The sequence below is a fragment of the Ovis aries genome, chromosome 1 (genome assembly GCF_016772045.2).
Source record: "Ovis aries strain OAR_USU_Benz2616 breed Rambouillet chromosome 1, ARS-UI_Ramb_v3.0, whole genome shotgun sequence".
Taxonomy (NCBI): domain Eukaryota; kingdom Metazoa; phylum Chordata; class Mammalia; order Artiodactyla; family Bovidae; genus Ovis; species Ovis aries.
The window spans coordinates 3013180-3033609 of record NC_056054.1 but is presented as its reverse complement, the minus strand read 5'-3'; positions in this window follow the sequence as shown (position 1 = coordinate 3033609).

Below are 20430 nucleotides of genomic sequence, written 5' to 3'. Positions count from 1 at the left end.
TCATCCCAGATCTCTGCCTGAGATTGGGAAGGGGAGGGGAGAGAGTGAGGCCCTGCCACCTCCCAAACCACGTGGCTGTGGCTTGGGAGCAAAAGGTGCTAAGTAGGGAAGTGATGGCCGGCCAACCCTACCTGTGGAAGGCTGTAGATCAAAAAGAATGATGGAGGTGCCCGTGGCAGGAGTAGGGAAGGACTCTTGGAAAGAGAGTGTGTGGATGGGGGCGGGGGGACGGTGAAGGGAGATGAATGCAATGACTGGGAGAAAGGGGACGGGTGGAAGACGGGGGGCCAAGAAGTCCCCAGAAGAGCTGAGCCTATAACCCTCACCTCTGTGGCCCACCCAGCAAAGCTTCTTGCCCCGCTGAAGGCCTTGAGAGTGAAGCTAAGGGCGGGCATGCCATGTGCGGACTACATGGAAAGCCATTCCTGATGGGAATGCTGGTGGCTGTAGGGTCCACGCTGCCAGACTAGTCCCGGCCTGGCCTGTCTGCACCCTGTCTGAGTCCTTCAAACCAGAAGATGGGGACCGAGGCCCTGGCCCTCTTCTCCCTTTAGGAGGGAATGTGGACTGCTTGTTATCTACACTGTAAAGGGTGGGGATCCCAGGCCTGGGGGGCCCAGATGGTGCCCTAGAAAGGTCACCGTGGTATCTGCTGTCCTGGTGGGACTGCTGAGCTGGCCTTGCACTTGTCCAGTGGGCGGCAGGAGGCAAGGGACAGGAGAGAGCCAGCTCGCCAGTTCCTCACTTCTCACCCTCCGATGGGCAGAAATCCCAGGTGTGATTTTTCACTCAGCCACCCAGAGGGGTTCATGGGCTGAGCGCACGAACCTGCTGACCGGTTGGTGTGTCCCACGTGGCTCAGGGGGAAGTGGAGGTCGCCATGGAAACGCCTCCCCTTGCATTCTCCTCCCTCTTTCTCCACACACACTCCCTGGGATTGCGCCTCCTGATAAAGTGTTAGTTCTTGACACTAGATGTGTGAAGAGACACATTAGAGACTCGAAACTAAGCCCCCGGAGGCTGATAACGGTTCTAGAGAGCAGACCCTCAGAGTTTCATTCTGAGTCAGACTGCCCATCTGTCTCCAAGTCACAGAAGCCCTATTCCTGGGGTTAAGTGGGATTGCAACAGGGTTCAGCCATGGCTCATTCTGTATGACCAAGAATGAGTTTTTTAGTTTTGAGCTAAGAATGGTTTTCATTTTTTAAAGAGAAAAGGGAGGGGAAAAGAAAAATCAAAGACAATGCTACAGCGATCACATGAGCCTGGATCATTTACTCTCTGACTATTTACAGGAAGTTTGCTGATGGCTGGTAATAACCTACCAGGTAGTTCAGTCCAGTCGCTCAGTCGTGTCTGACTCTTTGCGACCCCATGAATCGCAGCACGCCAGGCCTCCCTGTCCATCACCAACTCCCGGAGTTCACTCAGACTCACGTCCATCGAGTCCGTGATGCCATCCAGCCATCTCATCCTCGGTCGTCCCCTTCTCCTCCTGCCCTCAATCCCTCCCAGCATCAGAGTCTTTTCCAATGAGTCAACTCTTCGCATGAGGCGGCCAAAGTACTGGAGTTTCAGCTTTAGCATCATTCCTTCCAAAGAAATCCCAGGGTTGATCTCCTTCAGAATGGACTGGTTGGATCTCCTTGCAGTCCAAGGGACTCTCAAGAGTCTTCTCCAACACCACAGTTCAAAAGCATCAATTCTTCAGCCCTCAGCCTTCTTCACAGTCCAACTCTCACATCCATACATGACCACAGGAAAAATCATAGCCTTGACTAGACAGACCTTAGTCGGCAAAGTAATGTCTCTGCTTTTGAATATACTATCTAGGTTGGTCATAACTTTTCTTCCAAGGAGTAAGCATCTTTTAATTTCATGGCTGCAGTTACCACCTGCAGTGATTTTGGAGCCCCCAAAGATAGTCTGACACTGTTTCCACTGTTTCCCCATCTATTTCCCATGAAGTGATGGGACCAGATGCCATGATCTTCATTTTCTGAATGTTGAGCTTTAAGCCAACTTTTTCACTCTCCTCTTTCGCTTTCATCAAGAGGCTTTTGAGCTCCTCTTCACTTTCTGCCATAAGGGTGGTGTCATCTGCATATCTGAGGTGATTGATATTTCTCCCGGCAATCTTGATTCCAGCTTGTGTTTCTTCCAGTCCAGTGTTTCTCATGATGTACTCTGCATAGAAGTTAAATAAGCAGGGTGACAATATACAGCCTTGACGTACTTCTTTTCCCATTTGGAACCAGTCTGCTGTTCCACGTCCAGTTCTAACTGTTGCTTCCTGACCTGCATACAGATTTCTCAAGAGGCAGGTTAGGTGGTCTGGTATTCCCATCTCTTTCAGAATTTTCCACAGTTGATTGTGATCCACACAGTCAAAGGCTTTGGCATAGTCAATAAAGCAGAAATACATGTTTTTCTCGAAATCTCTTGCTTTTCCCATGATCCAGCGGATGTTGGCAATTTGATCTCTGGTTCCTCTGCCTTTTCTAAAACCAGCCTGAACATCAGTAAGTTCACGGTTCATGTATTGCTGAAGCTTGGCTCGGAGAATTTTGAGCATTACTTTACTAGCATGTGAGATGAGTGCAATTGTGCAGTAGTTTGAGCATTCTTTTGCATTGCCCTTCTTTGGGAGTGGAATGAAAACTGACCTTTTCCAGTCCTGTGGCCACTGCTGAGTTTTCCAAATTTGCTGGCATATTGAGTACAGCACTTTCACAGCATCATCTTTCAGGATTTGAAACAGCTCAACTGGAATTCCATCACCTCCACTAGCTTTGTTTGTAGTGATGCTTTCTAAGGCCCACTTGACTTCACATTCCAAGATGTCTGGCTCTAGATTAGTGATCACATCATCATGATTATCTGGGTCATAAAGATCTTTTTTGTACAATTCTTCCGTGTATTCTTGCCACCTCTTCTTAATATCTTCTGCTTCTGTTAGGTCCATAAAATTTCTGTCCTTTATCAAGCCCATCTTTGCATGAAATGTTCCCTTGGTATCTCTAATTTTCTTAAAGAGATCTCTAGTCTTTCCCATTCTGTTGTTTTCCTCTATTTCTTTGCATTGATTGCTGAAGAAGGCTTTCTTATCTCTTCTTGCTATTCTTTGGAACTCTGCATTCAGATGCTTATATCTTTCCTTTCCTCCTTTGCTTTTTGCCTCTCTTCTTTTCACAGCTATTTGTAAGGCCTCCCCAGACAGCCATTTTGCTTTTTGCATTTCTTTTCCATGGGGATGGTCTTGATCCCTGTCTCCTATACAATGTCATGAACTTCATTCCATAGTTCATCAGGCACTCTATCTATCAGATCTAGTCCCTTAAATCTATTTCTCACTTCCACTATATAATCATAAGGGATTTGATTTAGGTCATACCTGAATGGTCTAGCGATTTTCCCTACTTTCTTCAGTTTAAGTCTGAATTTGGTAATAAGGAGTTCATGATCTGAGCCGCAATCAGCTCCTGGTCTTGTTTTTGCTGACTGTATAGAGCTTCTCTATCTTTGGCTGCAAAGAATATAATCAGTCTGATCTTGGTGTTCACCATCTGGTGATGTCCATGTGTAGAGTCTTCTCTTGTGTTGTTGGAAGAGGGTGTTTGCTATGACCAGTGTGTTCTCTTGGCAAAACTCTATTAGTCTTTGCCCTGCTTCATTCCACATTCCAAGGCCAATTTGCCTGTTACTCCAGGTGTTTCTTGACTTCCTACTTTTGCATTCCAGTCCCCTATAATGAAAAGGACATCTTTTCTGGGTGTTAGTTCTAAAAGGTCTTGGAGGTCTTCATAAAACTGTTCAACTTCAGCTTCTTCGGCATTACTGGTTGGGGCATAGACTTGGATAACTGTGATATTGAATGGTTTGCCTTGGAGACGAACAGAGATCATTCTGTTGTTTTTGAGATTGCATCCAAGTACTGCATTTCGGACTCTTTTGTTGACCATGATGGCTACTCCATTTCTTCTGAGGGATTCCTGCCCGCAGTAGTAGATACAATGGTCATCCAGTAGTTTGGACACCTCATGCGAAGAGTTGACTCATTGGAAAAGACTCTGATGCTGGGAGAGATTGGGGGCAGGAGGAGAAGGGGACGACAGAGGATGAGATGGCTGGATGGCATCATGGACTCAATGGACATGAGTCTGAGTGAACTCCGGGAGATGGTGATGGACAGGGAGGCCTGGTGTGCTGCGATTCATGGGGTTGCAAAGAGTCGGACACGACTGAGCGACTGAACTGAACTGAGTTAAATTCACTCATTCCAGTCCATTTTAGTTCGCTGATTCCTAGAATGTCGACGTTTACCCTTGCCATCTCTTGTAAGATGGTAGGTGTTGCAAGAGGACATCAGAGGGCAGACACACTGACACCATACTCACAAAAAACTAGTCAATCTAATCACACTAGGAACACAGCCTTGTCTAACTCAATGAAACCAAGCCATGCTTGTGGGGCAACCCAAGACGGGTGGGTCATGGTGGAGAGGTCTGACAGAATGTGGTCCACTGGAGAAGGCAATGGCAAACCACTTCAGTATTCTTGCCTTGAGAACCCCATGAACAGTATGAAAAGGCAAAATGATAGGATATCGAAAGAGGAACTCCCCGGGTCATTAGGTACCCAATATGCTACTGGAGATCAGCGGAGAAATAACTCCAGAAAGAATGAAGGGATGGAGCCAAAGCAAAAACAATACCCAGTTGTGGATGTGACTGGTGATAGAAGCAAGATCCGATGCTGTAAAGAGCAATATTGCATAGAAACCTGGAATGTCAGGTCCATGAATCAAGGCAAATTGGAGGTGGTCAAACCTACCAGGCAAGAGCATTGCAATTCCTCAGGTGTTTACCTGTGGTCAGTTGTAATGGATGTAGGCAGAGAGCAAGGCGTTCAGAGATCAGGCAGAGGTGGTGCTTTCTCAGTGGGGGACAACGTGATCCTATTTATTATGGAGAAGGCAGGCCCATTATGTTGGTGCTGGAGACCCTGGAAAAAGAAAAAGTTCACTGCCAACTTGACAAGCTCTGTGAAGCTAACGGCTCCTTTGCAGTCCAGCAGGTTCGTGCCTTCCAGAGCCGTGGGGCGGACTGGTAGAAATCATGCCGAGACATTGATTATGAGGTTCCCTCCCTTGGCCTGCAAAGAGATCAAACCAGTAAGGAAATCAACTCTGAATATTCACTGTGAGGACTGATGCTGGAGATGAAGCTCCAATACTTTGGCCACCTGATGAGAAGAGCTGATTCATCTGAAAAGACCCTGATGCTGGGAAAGATTGAGGGCAGGAAGAGAAGGGGAGAAGGGAGAAGGGGACAGCAGAGGATGAGATGGTTGTATTTCCTCACCAGCTCAATGGACAAGAGTTTGAGCAAACTCCAGTAGATAGTGAAGGACAGAGAAGCCTGGTGTGCTGCAGTCTACGAGGTCACAAAGAGTCAGACACGACTTAGCAATTGAACGATAACAAAAGCAGAGCTACAGAGGAGACCGTGAGTCACAGCCTGGACAGGTCCCCTCTGTCAAGGTCAGGAGTTACATAGGGAATGATCCTGGGCCATGGGTGGGTACAACTAGGCAGATGAGCTGGGATTTCTTTCTTTCTCTCTTTTGAACCTGACTCACGTTTGGCTGAGCCGTTCTTAGCCGTGGCACGCAGAATTTTTGTTGCCCCATGGGGATCTTTTGTTTCAGTGCACAGACTCTGTGATGGGCTCCGGATCGCGCGGGCTCCGTAGTTGCAGTACTTGGGCTTAATTTTTCTGTGGCATGTGGGATCTTAGTTCCCTGACCAGGGATTGAACATACGTCCCCTGCACTGTAGGGCAGATTCCCAACCACCGGACCACCAGGGATGTCTTGAGATGAATTTCAAAGCCCCGAGTCCCCAGGAGCCTCCTCACTGGCAGAAACAATCCCTTCCCCCTTGCAGAGAACAGACTGTCCTTGACGGACGCCTCACCTGGAGCAGGTGCCCTGGAAATGATGCTTGTTCTCCTCAAGACCTGCTCTGTGATTCTAGGCCTTTGGGGGAGGCTCGGATGTCAGCACTGATGCTGCACAGGGGAGATAGGCCCTGCCCTGCTGAGAACCAGCCCACATGCCGAAAGAATTCAGCAGGCCTGGCTGACACCCATCCACAGGACCGAAGGCCGCGCGTGACGGTGGGTGTTCAGAGTGTTGCAAGGGGAGGAATACAAGGCTAGGTTCGTGGCTGGAGAAGAATTCACTGGCGTGGGGCAGCCTTCCGCGGTTTAGAACTTAATGTTTTGGCAAGAACACCAGGAACTGGCTCTAATCATTTCTTGGGATGACTCCAGTGGTGTGCTGGTAAAAGGTTAACAACCAGGTCCCTGGAGGGAAAAGTCTGTCCTGGTGCAAATGTCCCCACTGTGGCCAACTTCCAGCTGCTAACAGGGATCTGTTAACACAGGGGCAAAGCCCACCCTGCCAACCCACGGAGGGAAAAGGCCCACCGCGGATCCATCTGGTACGGCTCGCAGAAGTGTTTTAGAAAATGGAGTGAATTCGCTCGGTTGCCAGTAGAAATGGGTCTTCCAAAGCTTAACACCTGAAAGGCTTGTTTTCAGACTCTTTATTTAGAAGACTTGAAAAAGAGGCAACGGTTAGGGACAGTTGGAGCGCAGGGAGCTCTGCTCCATGTCGTGTGGCAGCCGGGGCGGGAGGCGGTCTGGGGAGAAAGGATGCCTGTGGGTGTTAGCCGAGTCCCTCTGCTGCCGCCCTGAGACGATCACAGCATTGGTAATTGGCTACACCCCAAGATGAAACAGAAAGCTCACTGAAAAGACTGTGAAAGAGAGGCAATTGTTGTCCAATAATCCCAATAAAGTGTGCAGCATAGAAACACTTCCCGGGGCTGTCGAGGCCGCTGGCTTCTTGGAGGAGGAGTGCGTCCTGAGTCCGTTCACGCGGGACGTGACATCGTGGCTCTTGGGATGCTGCTTGGGGCTGGGACAGGCCAGACCTCAGTCACGGCGCTCCTGCTCTTCACAGCCATGAACTCCACTGTCAGCAGAGGAGGCCGCTCGTGGGTCTGTCCCTGACTGAGGGCCCAGGGGGTCGGGCATATCTTTAGGGCTCTGGTGAAGGAGGGACGGCTGCCAGGACCCCTGTCTCACCCCCTGGGAATGACCCCTGCCCTCTGCCTCTCACAGCGGAGCCTGGAGAGCTAGAAGTCTGGGCTGAGCTTTCTGTTCCCGCCCCACATGGATTCCAGCCCTCAGGGTCAAAGGCCAGGAGGAGGTTGCCAGAAAGTCCCAGTGTCTGTGACAAGATTTTTTCCTCAGTTAGATCTATATTTTGTTCTCATTGTAAAAATTCGTCTTATATATAAATGTTGATTATCTGGAATTTAACATTTATGTATACAAATATATGTGTCATGGAGTGGAGTGGATTCCTATTACAGGATATATGAAGGACACTGAGAAGTCTGAAAAAGGAAACTAGTATTGCCCACATTCCGCAGCCCAGAGAAAAGTCACTTAAAAGTCTGCATGTTCCTTTTTGGTTTTCTTCTATATACACATTCACACACACAGCTATTGGCCTGTGACACTGAGATTTGCACTTTATTGAAAGAATATGGACTTACCTTCCAGGTGAGCTGCACAAATTAACAGCCTGTGACTGTGTTTGTGTGAATGTGTACACAGGAGAGCACCAAAAAGGAACATCCAGCCTTTACAGTGATTTTTCTCTGGGTTGTGGAATATGGGCAATAGTTTTCTTTTTTATACTTCTCAGTGTCCCTCATATGTGCTAAAGTAAGCATTCATTCCATGTTACATATATTTGTATATACAAATTATAAATTATAGGTAATCTACATTCATATATATAGTGTCACTTTTAAATGGCTTGCTTTGTAACTCCAGTAGAGAATTGGGACCAGAGCAGTAAAAAGTCAAGAGACTGAATTCTTCATATTGTGAAGTTGCTACTTTTATTTGACTTCTTTCCCCAGTTTTCGCCTTCAATAATTACACAAGCATGAGTTTCATGTAATTTTGAGCAACCGCTGCAGATTTACCTTGTCCAAACCTTTGCAGAAATCATAAATAGTCTACAGAGGCAAAGTCAGATGATAGAACAATAAACAAACCTCAGAAAACAATCCGACAGGCTTAAATCAGGTGCAGCCATGCGTGCAACACAGAGACGCAGGGGCAGGTGCCGTGGGCTCTCGGGGGGCCGAGCACACCCAACACCTGCGGGCTCTCGAGAGTTGGGCGCAGACACAAATGCCATGGGATGGAAAAAGACTAAGGCAAAACGACGAGCGAGGCTGTCTCTGGAAAACCAAGGAAAGTAGGTGTGGCAATATTGCAAAAAGACAAAGCAGGATTTGGGCTTCTGGGGGCAGGTATCTCATATGGAATATGTGCAACCATGCGACGCATACCTGCCAGTGGGGAGCACAGGGAGGGAACGCACGGAAGGCACGCATTTCTCTCTGGTGCTTAGAGCGAGAGTGGCTTCCTCACCGGTTTCCCAGCTTTTGTTTTGCTCGTACAAACAAACTGGGGATGCTGATTCCTGTGCTGTCTTTCTCACCTGGGTTAAAAAAATAAAAACCAAGCTTCTAAGCATGTTTGCTTAAAGACCATCGTGTATAACAGCCAAGACATGGAAGCAACTTAAGTGTCTATCAGCAGATGAATGGATAAAGTTGTGATACATACATGTATGTATATAATGGAATACTCCTCAACCACAAGAGAGAATGAAATAAAACCATCTGAGGCAACATGGACCTAGAGATGATCACACTACACGACGTAAGTCAGACAGAGATAGGCCAATGTCATATGATGTCACTTCCATGTGGAATCGGAAAAAGTGACACAAAAGAACAGATTAACAGAACAGAAACAGATGTAGAAAACAAACTTATGGTTACCAGAAGGGTAACAGAGGGAGGGATAAATTAGGAGTTTGGAATTATCAGATACACACATTACTATATATAAAAGAGATAAACGACCAGGACCTACTGTATAGCACACAGAGCTCTACTCATTGTCTTGTAACAACCTATAATGGAAAAGAATCTGAAAAAGAATACATATGCAATTATAAATATACATGTGCATATGTATACATATATACTTCACTTTACTGTACCCCTGAAACTAACACGCCATGGGAAATCAACTCTCAGTGCAGCTCAGTTCAGTGTCCAAGTCTTTGCGACCCCACGAACTGCAGCACGCCAGGCCTCCCTGTCCATCACCAACTCCCAGACCTTACTCAAACTCATGTCCATTGAGTCGGTGATGCCATCCAACCATCTCATCCTCTGTTGTCTCCTTCTCCTCCTGCCCTCAATCTTTCCCAGCATCAGGGTCTTTTCCAAGGAGTCAGTTCTTCACGTCAGGTGGCCAGAGTACTGGAGTTTCAGCTTCAGCATCAATCCTTCCAACGAATAGTCAGAACTGATTTCCCTTAGGAGGGACTGGTTGGGTCTCCTTGCAGTCCAAGGGACTCTCAAGAGTCTTCTCCAGCACCACAGTTCAAAAACATCAATTCTTTGGCGTTCAGCTTTCTTTATAGTCCATATATGGACTCACATCAATATATGACTGCTGGAAAAACCATAGCTTTGACTAGATGGACCTATGTTGGCAAAGCAATGTCTCTGCTTTTTAATATGTTGTCTAGGCTGGTCATAGTTTTTCCTCCAAGGAGCAAGCATTTTTTAATTCCATGGCTGCAGTCACCATCTGCAGTGATTCTGGAGCCCCCCGGCAAAATAAAGTCTGTCACTGTTTCCATGGTTTCCCCTTCTCTTTGCCATGAAGTGATAGGACCGGATGCCATGATCTTACTTTCCTGAATGTTGAGTTTTAGGCCCACTTCTTCACTGTCCTCTTTCACTTTCATCAAGAGGCTCTTTAGTTCTTCTTCGCTTTCTGCCATAACGGTGGTGTCATCTGCATATCTGAGGTTATTGATAGAGTTGATAAATCAACTCTACTTCAATTAAAAAAAGACCATGCATCTGTCATGAGTGAGATTTTGGGGAGCGAAGGCAGAGATCCGGCAAGAGGCTCCTCCTGGAGCAGAGTCAGGGCAGTGGCGAGCTCTCTCACCCCTGCCCCCGTGAACCGCCTGCTCACAGCTAGACCCCCGAGGCTTCAGCGTGCCTCTGGGTCACTCTGCAGCCTCTTCCTCCTCTGACACCTACAGGTTCCGTATTTGAACATGTGCTGTCTGCTCGTGTTCTTTGATTGGTGAAGACGGCCCTGAGTGTCCTCTGGGTGGGGACATCAAGCCCAGAAAAGACATGGTCGGAGCTGGGTGTGTGCTGACTTGAATCCTGGATATTGCCTCATGCAGGAAGTCTCCACCATCCCCAGCCCTCACCTCTGCCTGTCCTCTTTCTGGGACACTGTGCCCACGCCCACCACCTGTCCCCAGTTTCCTCTCCTGTCCTCCTCTCCATCCTCACTTCTCAGGACCCAGGGTTCTTCTCACACTCAGAACTTATGAGTTCCCGCCCCATTCGGGAAAAACCGGATGACATCCCTGCCTGGGACCATGGGGGCTTTTTTATTCCGAGGGACAAAGTTTGCGCCTGCTTGGTCTGTAGGTCTAAGTGAAGGGAAGTGAAAGTCGCTCAGTTGTACCCAACTCTTTGCGACCCCATGGACTATGTAGTCCAAGGGATTCTCCAGGCCAGAATACTGGAGTGGGTAGCCTTTCCCTGCTCCAGGGGATCTTCCCAACCCAGGGATCGAACCCAGGTCTCCCACATTGCAGGCGGATTCTTTACTAGCTGAGCCACAAGGGAAGCCCTGTTCTCAAATCTGTCTGAAACTCACTCCCTGTTTTTCGAAGGATGAGCTCCATTTCGTCCTACCAAAGCTTCTTGATTTGTTTCTGTTGAACTCTTTTGTCTCCAATCTTCCCCTCAGTATTCCCCTCCCTCCACTTGATATTCAGGTCACCAAGGTTTCAGGCCACATCTGCGCCAGTCCAGAGATGAACTCTCCTCTACGCGCCCTTAGCTGGCCAATAAAGGAGCTCCCTGAAGGCTTGTACATGGAGCTCCTGTTACTGGGAATTGTCCTTCCAGGTCCTCGGAGGGTTCTCAGGCTAAGCCAAGTGATTCCTGGAAGAAACATGTCCATCCCTGGTGGCTCTGGGCCTCTAGCTGCATGGCCTAGTGTATGTGTGTCTATACACACACGCGCGCGGGTGTGTGTATGCCTATCACCAGGGACTAGCATTTTTTACCAGCATCAAAAGACTCACCAGCATCAAAAGACTCACCAGCATCAAAAGACTGACCCATTTTCCACAACCACCTTCTTGCAGCTGACGAAGCCTTTGTTCTGTTTGTGTGGGAGACCTGAAATGCATCTCCAGCAGGCCGAGTTGCTTTTCAGAGAGGTGCTGGGGGCTTAGCAGGTGGGAAGGAAGCTTGCCCATGGCTCTCCTGTAAACCTCACTTCCTTTCTTCCTGGAAAATTGGTAAGACTCTGGTTTCCTCTTTCTCAGTGATAATGTAAGCCCTCTCTTTAGACATAAAGTTGACGGGCACAATGGAAATACCCTGAAAACATCACTCCTTGCTGGTACCTGCGATTCAGGCCTGTGAATGCCCCCATTCTTGGTGGTGGTGGACGCCTCGCAGGCACCAGGCTCAGCTCTTGCACATGGCAGAGAGCCTCAAGGAAAGACAAGCCCAGTGCACTCAGCATTTGCCGAGAGCCTACTAAGTCCCAGAAGTGGAATTTGTTTTAGTCCATTTGTAAAATTTCATTGCACTTACAATAAAAACTGTTGCTTTAACTCTTGAACTATTCCATGCACGTGGACCCACCAGGAGTCTCAGCCGGACCAGCCCCGCTTTCTTCCAGCAGCTGGCATTGTGCCCCTCTTACCTGTCTTAAATCTCTAGCAGCTGTTGGACACATATAAAATTCATCCGTTTGCATTGAACAAAGCGAAAGGACAAGACTAACGTTTAAACCGTTAGCTGTATACTGCCTTTCTGAAGGAAAACCTCATCCCCGGATCTCGGTCTCAGCTTTTTCTTGACCATGCAGTGAGTGTTGTGGGAATTAATATGAATGTTATTTCCCTGTTTCTCTGGCTGTTTTTGTTCTTACAGTGTTGATCTGATCTGTAGGCGAGCACATCAGAATGAAGGACATATCAAACCTTGTTTAGAAGGTGATAAACAGGCTGTTTGGGGGAATCAGAGACCAGCGTGATGGACAAAGTCAAGGAAAGAGACTGAGATTGGTGGGGAGGGGGTCAGGGCCTCTGATGTTTGATCGTCAAAATAGTCCCCGGGGGGCTTCCTGGCGGTCCAGTGGTTAGGATTCCACGCTTCCAATGCAGGGAGCATGGGTTTGATCCCTGGTTGAGCAATGACGATCCCACATGCCATAGGGCTCAGCCATAAAAAAGGAACCCCAGAATGTGGCCCGAGAAAGGGGTTGGATAAGTGGGCTGTGGGGACCAGCAGATGTGGGAGTTGAAGGTCTCTCAGGAGATGCAACCCTGAGCAGCTTTGGTTTGTTTTTATTTTTTTTCTTATCCTGCAAATGTGTGTGGTGTATACTATGCAGAATGGTGGCTTGGGTTTCATACTTCACATGGCCAAAAAGTCCGGAGTGACCAACTTTCCGCCGAGTGGCCTGTGAGATTCCTCAAGGGATGGTGAGAGGGTGGGGGCCAGCTCTGGCTCCTCGTGTTGTCGGCTGAGCTTCAGCAGAGGCTGACTGGTCCAGCCTCGAGGGGCAGGAGCTCGTGCCGCTGGGCCCAGGCCATCCTATTTCCCGCCACTGCGGCTGACTTCTGAATGGCCAATGGCAGGGGCATGTTGACTTCAACTGGTCAAACCATTTGTGTGCCTGGTTGGTCATTGCCTATTCCTGGTGGGTGTTCCTGGTGGGTGTCAGTGTGGGAGACAAAGGTCTTCAGTCATGACACTCACCAGGGACGATCGACACACATGCCCCTCCACGAGACTCCTTGCCCTCAATCTTTGCATCCTTCCAGGCCCAGACTGGTGGGAGCCAAGCCTTTAGTCACTGTCCATGGGTTTGAATAAAGTCAAGTCACTTCCCTCTCTACACACAATGAATGGCTAGTTATGCTCCCCAAGGGTGGTGAGCAGAATCATGACCTTTAAAGATTTTCACGTCCCAATCCCTAGAACCTTTGAATATGGCCAAAGGGACTGTGCAGATGTCTTAAGCTGAGGATTTTTTCCCAAGCATGAATTTTATTTTATTTATTATTGTAAACTTTTTATTTTATATTGGAGCATAGCTGATTAACTGTTGTGATAGCTTCAGGCGAACAGTGAAGGGACTCAGCCATACATACATATGTATCCATTCTCCCCAAAATGCCCCTCCCATCCAGGCTGGCACATGACAGTTGAGGATTTTGAGATGAGAGGGCGATCTCGAGTTACCTGGGCAGGCTCAACTGAATCATGTGTGTGACGCTAAATCACTTCAGTCACGTCCAACTCCTTGTGTCTCTAGCCCACCAGGCTCCTCTCTGCATGGGATTCTCCATGCAAGAATACTGGAGTGGGTTGCCATGCCCTCCTCCAGAGGATCTTCCCGACCTAGGGATCGAACCAGGGATCAATGCAGCATCGCTTGCATTGGCAGGCAGAGTCTTTACCACCAAGCCACCTGGGAAGCACCAACTTAATCACAAGTGTCCTTAAAAGTTAGACGCGGAGATAGGAGAGTCAAAGTCAGAGAAGGCGCGACGACGGAAGCAGAGGCTGAATGACGTGGCGGCTGGAAAGGAGTCACTAGCCAACAAGCCCAGGTGGCTTCCAGGAGCTGGAAAAGTCAGGGAAGTGGATTCTCCCCAAGTCTCCAGAAAGAACACAGCCCTCACAGCACCTGGATTTTAGCCCAGCGAGACCCGTTTGGGATTTTTAACCTCCAGGATTGTATGATGCTAAACTTACATTGCTTTAACGTTTGTGGAAATTTGTCACGGCAGCAACAGTGAGCAAATGCATCAAGCGTCTCCTATCTGGGAGACTGGGATGACTTCCTTTCGCCTCTGCCTTTCAGAGACAGCTGAGAGAGGCTGGAGTGTGGCAGCTGCTGTTCTCAGGCACCTTCTGCCAACCCGCTCCTGTGGGAAACGCAGCTCCCATCCTCCTCTGTGGACGGAGCCACCCCAACCCAACACGGCAATAAGCGGAGTTGAGGTATGGCAATGGGGACAAGGGCGGTGGGTGATGTGAGGGTCTGGGTTTAGGTGGTTTACTTTTAAAAAAATATTTTTTGTTTGTTTATCCATGTCACGTCTTAGTTGCATCATGGAGGATCATTTTTGGGGGCACAGGGACTTTCAGTTGTGGAATGCGGGCTCAGTAGTTGCGTCACACAAGCTCACTTGCCCTGCAGCTTTGTTCCCTGATCAGGGATTGAACTCGAGTCCCTGTATTGCAAGGCAGATTCTTAACAACTGGATGGCCAGGGAAGTCCTTTATGTGGTTTGCTTCTGTCCTCTGGCCTTGCTTGTGCCCTCTCCTGAGGTACCACTTCCTTCTTCCAGGGGTTGCTGTTGGCTGTGCCTGACCATCTGACTTGCAGGGTCTGGTGGCATGGTGACCGCTTGGCATTTCGAGGTCAGGTGCTCCATCTCTGCTGGGGCACAGAGGCACGCCGGCAGCCGTTGGTTTTGGCTGCAGGTAGCCTGTGGCCATGCTCCAGGACCCTAGGCTTCTGTGATTCTCCTTCAGGGGCTTGTCATAATATTACCACAGACTTAGTCCATCCCAGAGGAAACCAGTCCTGAATATTCATTGGAAGGACTGATGCTGAAGCTGAAGCTCCAATACCTTGGCCACCTGAAGCGAAGAGCTGACTCACTGGAAAAGAGCCTGATGCTGGGAAAGATTGAAGGCGGGAGGAGAAGGGGACGACAGAGGATGAGATGGTTGGATGGCATCACCGATGCGATGGACATGGCTTTGAGTGGACTCCGGGAGTTGCTGAAGGACCAGGAAGCCTGGCGTGCTGCAGTCCATGGGGTCGCAAAGAGTCGGACATGAGTGAGCGACTGAACTGAACTGAGTGCTTTAAAGGAACGCGGCTTCTTTTCCCAGCATACCTCTATAACCATAGCACCTTCCAGATTGCATGGCGTAAGTGGTAGGGATGGTTGTACCACAGCCTGCATCTGGTAGAATTTTCCGGTTCTGGGACCCACTCAGAGCTGTGCTGGGACTTCCCAGAGCCACTGGGTAAATGCTGCTTCTGTTGTTGTGGTTGCTTAGTCGTGTCCAGCTCTTTGTGACCCCAAGGACTGCAGCTTCCCCTGTCCTTCACTAACTCCCAGTTTGTCCAAGTTCATGTCCATTAAGTTGGTGATGCCTTCCAATCATCTCATCCTCTGTCACCCTATTATCCTCCTGCCTTCAATCTTTCCCAGCATCAGGGTCTTTTTCAATGAGTCGGCCCTTTGCATCAGGTGGCCAAAGTATTGGAGTTTTGGCGTCAGTCCTCCCAATGAATACTCAGGGTCGATTTCCTTTAGTGCTGACTCGTTTGATCTCCTTGCTGTCAGGAGACTCTGAAGAGTTCTTCTCGAGCACCACAATTCAAAAGCATCGAATCTTCAGCAATCAGTCTTCTTTATGGTCCAAGTCTCATTTCCATCCATGACTACAGGAAAAACCATAGCTTTGACTAGATGGACCTTTGTCGGCAAAGGTATTCAGGCATTATTCCTGTGCGCAGCTCGTGCTGGCTCCAGAATCCAAAGAGGCTACCAGGCATTGCGGGTCCTTGTTAGTGGTGCAGAGTACGAGATTAGTATCTGTCCTTTCTTTTGGAGCAGACGTTTGCTATGCTCTAAAACACTGGACTCTTAAATGCTGGCATTTCAATATCCTGAATCATCCCATGATTTCTCCCCCACCCTCTGCAGCAGGCAGATCTTACCAAAGTCTCTGATGTATTTTCCTCTTGCTCATCCAGCTTAATTAATATAATATCATCAATAAGCTGGACCACTATGATGTCACGCTGAGTGCCCAGACAGTCCAGACCATGTTCAGCAGAGGGAAAAGAGTTAACATAACCCCAGGGCAAGACCATCAGTGTGTCCTCTTGTCCTTCCTAAATGAATGTGAACTGGTCCTCCTTCTTAGTAGGGATGGAAAAGTGTGGACCGTGGATCTGAGGACGTGCTGACCTGCTCTAGCAAAGACGCCACGGCTGGGGCCACTGCTCGCTTGGGTTTGCAGTTGCCCACTGTCATTGTCCAGGATCCATCTGAATTTTATAGGAGCTAGACTGATAAATGGATATGTGATGGGGAGGATGATCCATTTTAAGACTGGGGTAGGACCCATTCACATAACCGTCCACTCACGCCAGCATACAGTATCCTTTGCGTTCACCCTTGTGGCTCAGTTTGGGGAGGGGCCATATCGGGGGCTCCCACACAGCCTTCCTCACTGCTGTGGCTCTTTCTCCTCAGTCTAAGGACCTGGCCAACACAGGGCTTATCCCACCTGGTGATATGTCCATTTCGACTGTGCGTTTAAGAGCTCGGGAAATGATGACCAGCTGGGTCAATAGATTCAGAGGACCTCACAAAATCTGAACAAACCTAAACCTAACCTAAGCAAACCTTGGTCCAGACTCTGTTTATCACCGACCCTGAATGCCCTCATTCTAATAGGGGTCAAGATGGTGCTTCAGGTCCCCTGGCCCTGTATATATATATCCTCCCCCAGTGTAACATTACCTGGATGAGTGAACTTTGGTCCGTCTGGAGAAAGACCGCTCAGGACTGCAACCGTATACAGTGGCAGTGATGGGAATCGGGGCTTTCCATCAGTCAGTGGGGTCCAAGTCTGAAAAGGAAGGGACTGAGGCATTTTGTTGGAGGCAGATACTCTAAACCTCTGAGCTGCCTTTCTTTGATTGCTTAAACCTTGTTGACTGCCCGTCCGTCTGGCCCCCAGGACGCTGTGCTCTGTTAGGCATTTTCATAGCTGTCTGCATGTCAGCCCCTCCTGGCTGCCACCCCAGCATATCTGCCTTGTTTCTGATCTTTCAGCATCGCTACCTGGCGTCTATTGTTCTGAGAACCCAGCATCCCCTTTGTTAGCAGGGAGCCCAGACTTATAACAGCATCTCCTGCCACAGCTGAGTACATGCCTCACCAGCCATTGCTGCGGTAAAAGAAGTGATCCTGGGCACTTCCCTGCTGGTCCAGTGGCTAAGACCCCACACTCCCAATGCAACGGACCCAGTTTTGATCCCTGGTCAGACAAAGCTATGGCAAACCTAAACAGCATACTAAAAAGCAGAGACATCATTTTGCTAACAAATATACTTCCAGTCAAAGCTGTGGTTTTTCTGGTAGTCATGTACAGATGTGAGAGTTGGGCCATAAAGAAGGCTGAGTGCCAGGAATTGATGCTTTAAAACTGTGGTGCTAGAGAAGACTTTTGAGAGTCCTTTGAACTACAGGGAGATCCAACTAGTCCACCCTAAAAGGAAATAAGCCCTGAATATTCATTGGAAGGACTGATGCTAAAGCTGAAGCTCCAATACTCTGGCCACCTGTTGCGAAGAGCTGACTCACTAGAAAAGACCCTGATGCTGGGAAAGATTGAGGGCAGGAGGAGAAGGGGATGACAGAGGATGAGATGGTTGGATGGTATCACCGGCTCAATGGACATGATTTTGACCAAATTCTGGAAGATAGTGAAGAGCAGGGAAGCCTGGCATGCAGCAGTCCATGGGGTTGCAAAGAGTCAGACACAACTGAGCAACTGAACAACAACAGGGAACTAGAGGCCACACGGCACAGCAGAGAGTTTGCATACTGCAGCTAAGAGATCTCACATGCCTCAACTAGGACCCAGTACAGCCAAAATACATAAGTAAACAAACAAGTTAATTAACAAAAAAAAAAGAGCTCCGCCAGGACCTTCCGAGGAAGCAAGTCAGCTGGTGGGCTTGCTGGCCTTGCTCTATCGACTCTAGCTGGTCTGCTTCTCTGAGCCCTCCAGCCTTTCCTCCACCATCTCCCGTCGCGGGGCCGGGGGCTTTCCTTCAGTTGGTGAAGGCCACGGCTTTGTGTAGGCTTTCAAGAACCATGCAAAGAGCTCACATGGTTAGTTCCATCTCCCAGGGCCCTTGCCAGGGTCATAAATCCTATGTTGGGAAAGTCCTCCTGTTTTGACCAACTCACCCTCATCCAGCTCTGCATCCCGTCCCCTGCAGAGGGCATGCGGGGATGAGTCCCACGTGCGGTCTCCAGGCTCTGCTGGGTCCTGCCGTTCCTGTGGGGTCTAGCCCCTTCCTCCCTTAGCGGGCCCAGACCGGAGATGTTGTGACTTGACCCTAGTGAGTGGTCTGGCTCCAGCAGGGGGATAATGGGGGAAGACCCTGAGAAAGGTGTGTGTTGTCTTTCATGCAGTGACCTCTGTGTCGTCTTCGAGAAAAGGGGAAATGCTAGCCCTTGGCAGGGAGGAGTGGGCCACTTCTGTAAGACCAGAAGATTCCGGGGGGATCCAGGATTTTCGATATTTGACCACTTCAATCCAGATGTCTTCGTCTTCAATATCTCAGTCCCATTCCATCCCGAATCGGATACTTCCTCTTGGCACACCAGATTTCCTGGAGTTGAGAAACAAACCTTCTCTGGAGCCCTTAAAATGATTTTTGAACCGGAGCCTCGGCTATTTCTGACCTTTGGCTTCAAGAGACAGAGTTTTAGTTTCTTTACAGCCTGCCAAGGAGGTCCTCTGACTCTCAGCCCCGGGCTTCACGGTCTTTATCCACCGTCCTGGCAACCCCACAACCACCAAGGGATAAGGGGGTGCCTTTCAAGTACTGCAGATAGCGCCCCCTGCTGGACTCCCATCCCTCCAGCGCTGGGGTGATTTCTCACAGGGCATCAGGTGCTCGGCTCTCCCTCCTGTGAAAACTGTGACCATTTCAGTTCAACTGGCCAGTTTGACTCAGCTTCAAACTCTCAGGTTACCAACCACTTCCTCAGGCCCCTCCTGACAGCAACTATATTAGGCGGCGGCCCCTGGGAAAGTGGGTCTGTATCCCCAACTCACACGTGGAGTCCCTGGAGTCCTCCCAAGAAGTGAGGTAAGCCCCTTTGGTTAAGTCTCCCCAGAGAGGAGCTTAGCCAGGAGCCAGCAAGGACCAACAGTCCTGCGGAGCAGGCTTCGGGTGGCCGTCCACAGCGTCCACAGCGTCCACAGCGTCCGTGCCTCTGGACTTCGGCTCAGTTCAGCCGAGATTCACCGTGCGTGTGGAGGAGACGGTGGAAGTGACTCCTGCCTGCCTGGAGCTTGTGTTGTGGTGGGGAGGAGACGCTGCTCACCCAAGCTACACAATGCTCACTTAAGGCCGCCGGGAGGAAGCTGGTGGGTATCCGCATGCCCTCTGGTGATGCACCGTGAAATACAGATCAGAGGAGGCTCCCCAAGAAGGAACCCACAAGCCAGTGGGAGACCACAGGTCATGTGGGAATGGTAGGCTGGCATAGTTCTGGGAGAAAGCTCAGGCTTTATATCGTTCAGACAGAAGCTGTGCGCTTCAACTCCTCCGTCAGGTGTGGTTGGTAAGCTCTGTGGAGGGCTGGGCACGGGGAGGAGGTGGGGCCCCCCTGGAGCTTGGCACCCGCCAGCCTACCCTCCTTGTGACACCTACCCTGGCAGGAAGCCGCGAGTCACATGTGTGCCATCCTCGCGCTTTCGGGCACACAGAGGCTGACTTTGGACACTAGTTAACCAGACTTTTCTGGAAAGGGCTTGCTGGGGACTCTGACAGCAGCTGAATCTTGCCCTTTGTTTGAGAACCAGCCCTCCTCTGTGCAAATAAGATGGAAGCTATGAACCCCCGCTCCAGGAAGGTGCCCCAGTTACTCTGTATGTGTCCTCATGGATTCAAGGTCTCCGTCAGGTCCCCAGGTCCTGGGAGACCCTCCTTTGTGGGAATATTGGTGGAACCCTGGCTCTGCCTCGACTCTTCTGTGGGGCGTTTCTAAAAGGGTTTGAAACTTGAATGTGTTTGAACTTGAATGTGAAAGCCTCTCAGTCGTGTCTGACTCTTTGTGACCCCATGGACCAACAGTCCATGGAATTCTCCAGGCCAGAATACTGGAGCGGGTAGCCTTTCCCTTCTCCAGGGGATCTTCCTGACCCAGGGATGAAACTAGGTCTCCCGCATTGCAGGCAGATTCTTTACCAGCTGAGCCACAAGGGAAGCCCGTATTTGAGCTTAATTGATTCCAATCCCTCACTTTCCTGGTGAAATAGACAAGGATTAAAGCCAGAATGGATGAAAGTCACAGGGCTGGTTACAGGTAAAGTGACAGCTGGTCACTGCTGACTTGGGGAGCTCACCCCAGGAC